Consider the following 9,733-nt stretch of genomic DNA (forward strand, 5'->3'; position numbering starts at 1 on the left):
AAATGTGATTTGGCTCATGATTACATGCATATAGCGGTGGTGAAACGTGGGCTGTTTCACAGCCTGTGACAGCTGGATGGATTAAAATAGACACTATGTGATGGCAAAGCAAATGTGCACAGTCTGTGAATGACTATAGGTTTTTTTTTTATTGCGTTAGTCATTTTCTTCACTTCAAACAAAGTAAAGCACATTGTGCAATTTAAAGCTTTTCTCTAACACAGTTTTACTCTCATCATGTGACTGCCATAAAAGCCCCCAACTCCCAAGGTCCAGCACTTCTGAAACACTTCACCTGCTCAGTAATTACCTGTCCAGTGCTCGTCAAATGTCCTCAAGAAAAATGAGATTTGTCAAATCCTCAGAAAAGTTTGGTGCTAACTCCCACTGTCATTATTTTCCCTGGCCTGGACTTTGCTGTGATTGCCACACACCTCATTTAAATTCAAGACAACCGACCGTGGAGCATGCAACTTCCATGTCAGGCTTTAAAGCCAGCGAGGAAGGCACAACACAGATATGACATAAATCAGAGGAAGCCTGGTGTCTGTATCTGCCTCTGCCTTTAATCCCAGTGGCCTTCTGAACATTGTTAGGTCGCTTAAAATGCTGCGCAGATGGCAATCAGTGCTACTGTGTTTTTTCTTATTTTTTTTTTAAACCCCAGACTCACAGCAGGAAGAGCAAAAGAAGAGGCTGAGAATTAGGACACAAACAAATTAAACTTCTGGCTACCATGGTGACCACGGCTCTCATTGTCCTCCCTTGTGGATTCTTTGTCAATGTACTTTTCTGAGTTACCTCCCACTGCCAGTAAGACTGGAGTTAATTGTATTAAAATGAATGTACAACCAAGATTGCAATATCTGTTTCAACCCCTGCCCATGCCGTTACCACAATCTTTTTTTTAAACTCTCAATAGATATGTCAGACAATCCATATGGAATGGTAAAGTACCCCAGGGCCCGTATTCACAAAGAATCTTAAGGCTAAAAGTTGCTCCTAACAGGCGAATTTAGGAGCAACTCCTAAAAATAATGGGCGTGTCAGTCGTAACTTTAGGACTCCTAATTTTTGGAAATAAGAGTTATTCACAAAACATTTTAAGCCTAAAAGTAGCACCTAAGTCTGGGAGACCTTAGAAGTAGTCCAGAGGACTCCTAACTCGCTAAGACCTAGTCACAGCCGAATGTTTTGGAGACGCTAAATGACAGGGAATTATTAAAACGATGTCGGATGGACCGTGAAGGGATCGAAGTTGTGGTTGAGTTGGTGAGGGACGCAATAACGTCCCCAACCAACCAAAACAATCCAATAACGCCAGAGTTAAAATGTTTAGCAACACTCCGGTATTTGGCTACGGGGAAAATGCAGCTCTTCGCACGAGACTGGTGATTTAGAAATTATCCCACTACATCCGTGTTTCGTGCAGCGCATTCACACAGGATAAGCGAAGTCTGTGTTTTAACTCGAATTTACTGACATTATCCCCCGGGTCGATCGCACCGGAGCCCTTGCTGGAGCAGCACAATGGTTAGTTATGGATATTTTTAATATAATAACTGGTGAGCCTGTTGAAAGATGGAAAAATTTTCTTTACTGCATGCTACCATGCATGTAATCCATCTAATCATCTTTCGAGATTTCGCTCTTCTGATGAGCCTCCTGAATTTGCAACCAAAATCCTGTCAAAACTTTCATTTATAATTCCCAAAGCAGCCTCCACAATTCTCGACCGGGAAAAAGGCATTGGAAAATACAAAAAACCTTAAGAAAAACAAAAAACGACACCAAATCACAGAGATGCTGATTCGCACAGGACTAATGTGTTTGTCGAAATATGGTAGGTAGTTTGCAGTGGAATTTTTACATTACAAATTATGGACATGGCAGATTTGCACGGGATTAAAATCACAGACGACCTCCGCAATTATTACAAATTACTGGAGGTCCCCAGGTTATACTAGTCCCGTGCGAATAGGGCTTTTGTCAATCGGAAAAAGTTGCATTCCATCAATACACAAATTGTCTTTGACACACGTTACAATATACTGGACATTGTTGCAAAATGGCCCGGATCAACACATGATTCCCGAATTTTAATGGAGAGTGGTTTGACGCCGCTTTTCGAGCAAATGCCGCTTTTATTGGCAATTTGCGTTTTTCATCGCAATCTTCTAATTTGTAATTTTTGTCCGAAGCGTTTTTGTTTGGGGGGGGGGGGGGGGGTTTGAACAGGACAGATAATCCTATATTGAGGCATCTTATCAAAATTTCGTATGAGGTTCACAAAAGTCTTGGATTGATGGTGGGACTGTCACCTAAAACACCCTTAAAACAAAATGAACTTATACCCATGACTCTTGACTCTTCTTCATAGGGTAAAGAGGTTTATCTTTCATGCCATCCTTTTGTTATGTCTGTACACTGTTAGTATATTGATATGTTTGTATACACTGCATATATAAAACTGAAAATAAAAAATCAAATAATTCAAAAAAATGTACTTTTCTGAGTATACTCAAATGTTGCTCGTTAGCTGAAATCATTTGTATGTTTGAATGATAAATCTTTAAATCCGTTTTTGTTTTTTGCAAACGGCACTTTCATGCTTTGATGGTGAAACGTGAAATGTAATATTTCACATGCCAGTAGAAATGTGAAATTAAATGACTCGACTGACTGACTGACCTGAGCTATTATCACAGTCTGTCATTTCCCTGTTATTTTAAGTGTTATTTTCAACTGCCAATTACACTCTCTCACACATCTCACACAGATATTGCTACGGCACTAGATTTCGTACATGAAATACACTACTCTCATGCCTAACCACGGTTCACTTTATTACAGATAGAGTATTGGAGTCGATGCCAAAGTGACGTACACCTCCATATGATGAGTGTAGAAGGATGTGAAATGCAACTAAGGTTAACCCTTTCATTCCTTTTCTGCTTTCTCCCACTTCCATTCATGGGGCCTTCACAGTCTCTCATTAACAGGTAAGATGAAGAAATATTTTATATTGCATTCCAGATGAATGGAGGGTCATAAATATGCTGAGTTTCAGCTCATTACAGAACAGTGATACAACTGCTGTAACCAGGGAAGAATGTGAGGTTTGGGGTGAAATTTCCAAAAATTCTTAGTGGTTTAGCTGAACTTCCAAGGAAAAAGGCTGCAAATATTACAGGCGTACCTTAGAATAGTGCGACAAAAACAGAAAGTAAATTTTACTTTACTCCAATTAAACAATGTCTAAACTGGAATGTGATTTTTTTTTCTTCTAAATGTTTTTCTATTCTATTTTGCATAGTCATAGAAAATGCACATTTTCTCATTTGATACACCACAGTGGACACATACATATTAAGGATCCCCTTACATTAGAGTTCTCAACGGGCCTGAAAATTACAACCCGACCCGGCCCGGCCCAAGGGTTTTTAAGCCCGAACCCAACGCAGCCCGACACACCGGCATGAATTGTCTGCCCGAACCCGACCCAAACCCGGCCTCCCGCGCGCCTGCATTGTTTTCCTCATACACTTGTTATCGTGAGCAGCGGTGTCAGGTCTGTGTCTGCCCCTCCCCATGAAGCAGGCAGCCAGACTTACTCGTCTTCACCACACGTGAACAGCGATGATTCACAACGAACAATATATAATTTACAACCTGCAAGAAATGTGTTTTATGAAATGTGTTTTATAAAAAAGGAAGCCTGAGGCCCGACCCGACCCGGCTTATTTGCGTATTTTTTCGGCCCAACCGGTTGAGAACTCTACCTTACATTGTCCAACTGTTTCTTTGCATGTACTGTTAGCGATATATGTTTGATCAGTTTTCATTGGTTTCCCTATATTCATACAATTCAAATGAAATCAGCTGATCACATCTATCCAATAGCAGAGCAACACACCTTTACTGTTAGCCTATCGCCTTGCTGCTGTCTTTTAGAATGTGATTCTCGCTCTGCTTTTAGCTCATTCATGCTGCTGTCTTGTGCGCCTCCTCCACCTTCACATCACTGCCCAGGCTTTATAGATGCCCCTCCGCCCAGTCTTCAGAGATTCACCAGCTTCATCGTTTCATCGGCCTTACAGTCTCAGGGTTAGAGTAAGAATTATCATTACCAAGGCTCATTATCACATACATCCGCTGCAATCAATATTTTCTTTGCTTCATATTAGTCTGTCCTTTTTGAAATTCATATCCACCATTACTTATTCAATTTATAATATTAATCCCTTATGGGAATTTGCGTTCATAGTTGTGTTTTTAATCAGAGTGTCTGAAATATAGGAAGAGTTCTGAACAGTGTTTGTTTTTAACCAGCTCCTTGTCTGAGGAAATTCCCACTTGTGGGATAATAAAGTTTACCTTTACCTTGACCTTTACATTGACCTTTATTAAGTGCAGCAGCAAGCAAATATAGGTTTTATTAAGTCCCATTTCTTACCAACTAGCAGTACTACGATCTATTAGAGGGAATGTGTTTAAACAAACATTATGTATTTCTTAAGATTTTATGGCTTTCCTGCCAGCATCTAAATGTATAGCACTCACTCTGTTTTTTTTCTTTTTGTGTATCATGAATAATTGACGATATCAATATAAACTCAACTCAATATAAACATGAAGCAACAGGCAGCTATCTGGTTGCAGTTTCTTTCCAAAAGTTAGACGAGAAGATCGGTACCACTCTTTTAACTTTTAAGTAATATGAAGCAAGGAGACAGTTAGCTTAGCTTAGCATAAAGACTGGAAACAGGTCTACAACCGCAGTTCGTCGCTTGTTGCACTCCACTTTTAAACGGATTAAACAAATGAAGGTGAAGCTGTTCTGAGGACCAAGACACATGAGCACGTCCTGTCTGATGGCACCGTGGAAAATAAAAAAGGGAGAGAAAGAGAGAGAAAACAAGCAATGAATATATAAAATAGGATGGTGATTATGTTGCCTTGCTCATCATCAAGACTTCCATAAGAAAGAAGCATTTGGTTAAAACAATGGCCGTCTGGAGGAGTGAAAAAACACTTTTGATGGATTGCTTCTGAAGCTATTTAATGAAAGCAGATTAGAAAAATGTCTCACTCAAAACAAAGAGCCTGGAAATCAGGGTCAAGTGATAAAGCTTGCTTTTGAAGTATATCACCACTGTGGGCAATCATTCATTGGTATTTATGCAGAAATGTCAATCTTGAGAAAAGAGCCTTTCAAGCGTCAAAGGGAAAAAATAACAATAAATGTCACAGTTTGTCATTTTAAAGTGCTCTGCAATGAAGTGCTGTGTATTTCCAGTTGAGTGGGAATTTTTTCATGAAGACGAATGCTGATGACAGGCACATAGCACTCATGCTGCAAGATCCCATGTATTCCTTACACTCTGTCATTCATTTTTCTCCTTCTGTCTTTAATGTGTTTTAACCTTGTGCCAGCGGATTTTCTGAAAGGAAAAAAGGATGACTGCTGCATAAAAAGATGAAAATCTGAGCAGGAAATTGGGTAAAGGTGCTTCAAATAAGAGAGCATTGTTCCAGTCCACTTTAAAGACTGAAACAGCGCCTTAAACAGTCTGTCAGCTTCCTGCCAGGAGAACTGCAGAGGAGGAGATAAGATCGTTTAATCAGAGTTGGGCCAGTTCCTCAGTGCAGGTGATTCAGCTGAACAGAGGTAATTCAGGAGTGATGAGTTCAACGACAAGGGTCAAGTCTTCACTCAGAGATGTGGGACAGTAAGTGGGACAGACTGCCAGTTCAAGGGCTGTGAAGTTGCATAGGACAGAGAGTAGAGACAGTATGAGACACTTCCCTACAATCATAAGCAACTCAGGCAGCAGAATCTGCTTGTTGTCGCCCTTCAGAGTTCATATCTAAAGAGCATCATTCATCCCTCATAAACTGTCTACTTTGATATCATATCCAGCCGGTGGCTGTGGTGCTTCAGGGAAGTCTTCACAGCTGTTGTGGAAGCAGATGGCAAACAAAGACAATCCCTTTTAAGAATGCAGTGACAATGTTAACCAGCCAGCTGGATGGTTTTACTATAGATCTGTGCTGTTGCTGTACAGCTGAGTGTGCCTACAGTATATTATGCTCTGATTCCTGGAAATGTATCTAAAATTAACGTAAAAACGCCTTTCCCAGTCAAACACAAAGGAATATAGGCATGGTTTTGCCAAAAACTCATTATCTTTCTTTATTTCCTTTTTTACACTAATTTTATGCAATCAAAAGAGTCAATGACAAGTGATCAGGTGGAAAAACACAAAGAGCAAAATGCATAAAACTACGTAAACTTGCGTTATTTCCAAGTTCAGGGCTTTAAAAATGGAAATAAACCATACATTGCTGGATTTGAAATCCCATTGGCTACATGAAACATCAATCATCTGGAGCCCAGCATGTAAGTAGTTCAGGAGAGAGGAGACAGAAGATAGAGGGGGTCACTCTCTTACACAATCAGTCACTGGCTGTTGTAGGTTCTAGGGAGGGCATATAGGCTGGACGGACTTTGTTGCACATGATTATTTTCACCAGACAAAAAAATAAAACACTGAAACACTTCCTGGCGGGCGGCTGTAGCTCAGCGGGTAGAGCAGGTCGACTAGTGATCGGAAGGTCGCTGGTTTAAATCCCGGCTCCGGCTGGGCTGAAGTGCATGTCGAAGTGTCCTTGAGCGAGACACTGAACCCCACCTTGCTCATCAGTGAGGGCCCTGCGATGAGCTGGTGACTTGTCCAGGGAGTACCCAGCCCCCACCCTGAGACAAGGCTGGGATTGGCTCCAGCAGCAACACCCCGCGACCCCATGGAAAGGCATAAGCGGTTACGGACATGACTTCCTGGCTTTCAGCAAGCCTCTTAATCAACAATGTTGAAAAATACATTTCTTTCTCCTTTATTTTTCTGCATGTGATTGTCAATGAGGGAATAAAAAATGTCTTTAACAGGCTGCAATTTTAACTTTCAAAGAAAAAAACGAAGAATTGCACATTGCAGCTCAATGAAATGGATGTATAGCAGTATATAAAACAGGGGGGAGTATTGCAGCTGTGTCAATTTCTCTGGATTAAACTTGTCACAGTTCAAGGAGTCCTTTCTGCCTGTGTCCGTCCCTGTAGCCACCCTCCTCCTGAGCCACAGGGTGGTCGGAAAAAGTCATTGAACCATTGCAACACAATTATATGCATTGTGGGAGCGGCCGTGGGCATCATAGGATAAAATCTAGTGCATACACAGCTTATGTGTGAGCAGGTCCGTTCCGCCTCCTCCATCCCAAAGCAGGCAAAAGTCGCTCCGAGCTTTTGGCTGCAGTCAGAGTGAATCTGTGCAGAAACATGGTGCCATATGTGTTTGGTGAATATCCTGCTACTCTTCCAAGCACATTGAGTTGATGGGTTTAGTGGATGAGCATGCAAGATTCACCTGCAACAAAAAACTGTAACACACTGTATTTTAACTTTTCCTCTATATATTTGCTCTTTAAACCATTTTAGAGTCCTTTAGCACAATGTTTTCAATTGCACACGGATGTAGTTGGCAACTGAAAAGAAACATATTTCTGTCAGGACTGAGCTAAGAGGAAAGTGAAAACTGGACTTCCTTCTACTTATTCTCATGCTGATGGAAAGTAGGGTGAAGTTTCTAAGCCTACACACATTTCAGTGTTACAGCATTCTCCAAAGTACTGAAGTCGATGGGGATTTAAAAAGTAACAAAGAAACACAGCTAATATAAAAAAAAGTGCCCAGAAGCCTCAAGATCCCAAATCGATCTTAAAAGACATTTACGTATGTCCTCAAAAGCATGATCGAGCTTGTGCAACCACTATAGAAGGGATGCATGCTAATACTGAGTAGCTACAGTAAAGTTTTAGGCTTTGAAAAAGCTTGAAATACCTTCTTTTAAAAAAAATGTGGGATCCCAATCTACGTCAGTTGGTTAGGAGAATGTTTCTAAGAATGCTAAACATTGTGTAGCTGTAAAGATCCAGAAATGTTTTGGGGCCAACGAAAACTTAACCAGACTCCACATAAGTATGGGGGAAGTAGATAATGACTTGGGGGAACTTATCCTTTAATTCTGCAACACGGAGCTTTCAGTTTTTGATTATTCTGGCAGCCCCTAGACAAAAATGGTATAAACCGCCTCCTGTGGTAAAGATCGTGATCTGACTAGCACAGGCATCTGTTTGAAAGCAAGTGAACGAAAGATATAACATATAATAAACACCTTTTTACATGGGTGCTGGAATAAAAAGCAAGATGTTCTGTCAGAGCAGCTTTTTTTCTCAGGCTGTGAGAACCATCAATTCATCCTCGGCACTTCAGATCATACATTAACACAGATCATGGGATGACATTTTTGTCTTGTTTAGTATTTTAAAAATTCAACTGGAGCTGGCGCGCACAGGTGGCCAGACACCATGAGTCAACAGAGTATATGATTATGAATGTTTCAGATGGGCTGCAGCAGGGAGGCGCAACATCCTCAGGGCAAGCAGAGCTCGGGCTTGTCAGTTCACCGCGCCTCAAACAGCCTGCTGCTGGAGAAGTGGTTTGTATTGATCCTCAGGCATCTCAGGCATCAGCTGCCAGTGCTCTGCAGCTCAAACACAGGCTGGCATCTTCAGCATCACCTCACTCTGTTTACTGCACATTTCCTGCCTCTGTGTCTGTATCATGTCCGCTGAACCACATTGATTCACCAAATGATTGCACTGTAGCATTTTAACGGAGACATATTCTGCTCATTTTCAGGTTCATGATTTTATTTTAGTTTTATTTGTAGGTTTACCTGCTTTAATGCTTAAGAAAACACATCAGTTTTGTACAGTGTAGTGTAACAGTGTTTTCCCTCCCTGTCTGAAATGCTCTGTCTTCCATACGCCTTATCGCCCTCTGCCTTGCCTTCTCTCGCTGCACTTGTGCCGATTACTACCTCCACTGCAGTGTGATGAAGAAGGAGGACCATGGGAGGAGAAGGGAGGGGAATGAAATGAAAGCCAAAGTGGCAAATGAGATGGAACACTAGACTCAGCTCAGAAGCTGGAAAAGGAGGGTGGCAGTAATGAATGCAGATGAATAATCTCTCCCGCTGTCACTGACCACAGTTGCCCACCTACACTGTCAGAGAGACTCATAAGCAGAATATGAGACTGAGCTGGTGGCTGTTGTGGCATCAGGGACATTTTGACATTGTGCTTGGCAGCAGAGCATCTTCGCTCTTTGCATGAGGCTACATAACAGGGCTCTAGATGTATGTTTTTGCGCACATTGAACATTTGTTTCTCAAACTGTGCTCCTCCTCCCCCTCTTCCCCGCTGGGTTTATCTCACCGACCTTGTCCTTGAGATACTGTACTTGCCTCACACACCCAAACCCCATCTCATCCACCACCTTCACACACACATTCACCCCGTCCAAGAAAATCTGCTGAGGAAGCTTATTGTATTGAGTGCAATGTCATAGAATATATATGACTGTCCAATCCAAGGGGTTTAATCTCACCTTGCCCTATTCTCTCATTGTAGGGCTCTATTGTAGCAGTACTCTGTTTCTCCTCACATGACAATAGGCAGTAAATGTTTCGCAGGCAGGCATGAGGATAATAAACAGAGTCCAATCAATACCCTGTCCGCTGCAAAGAAAAACCCTCAGAGATGAAGCAAGCTGAGAAAAATGGAAGCAGAGACTCTTATTGATTACTCGTAAACAAACGTAAGATTATTGTAT

This window comes from Sparus aurata, chromosome 15 (assembly GCF_900880675.1).
Source record: "Sparus aurata chromosome 15, fSpaAur1.1, whole genome shotgun sequence".
Lineage (NCBI taxonomy): Eukaryota > Metazoa > Chordata > Actinopteri > Spariformes > Sparidae > Sparus > Sparus aurata.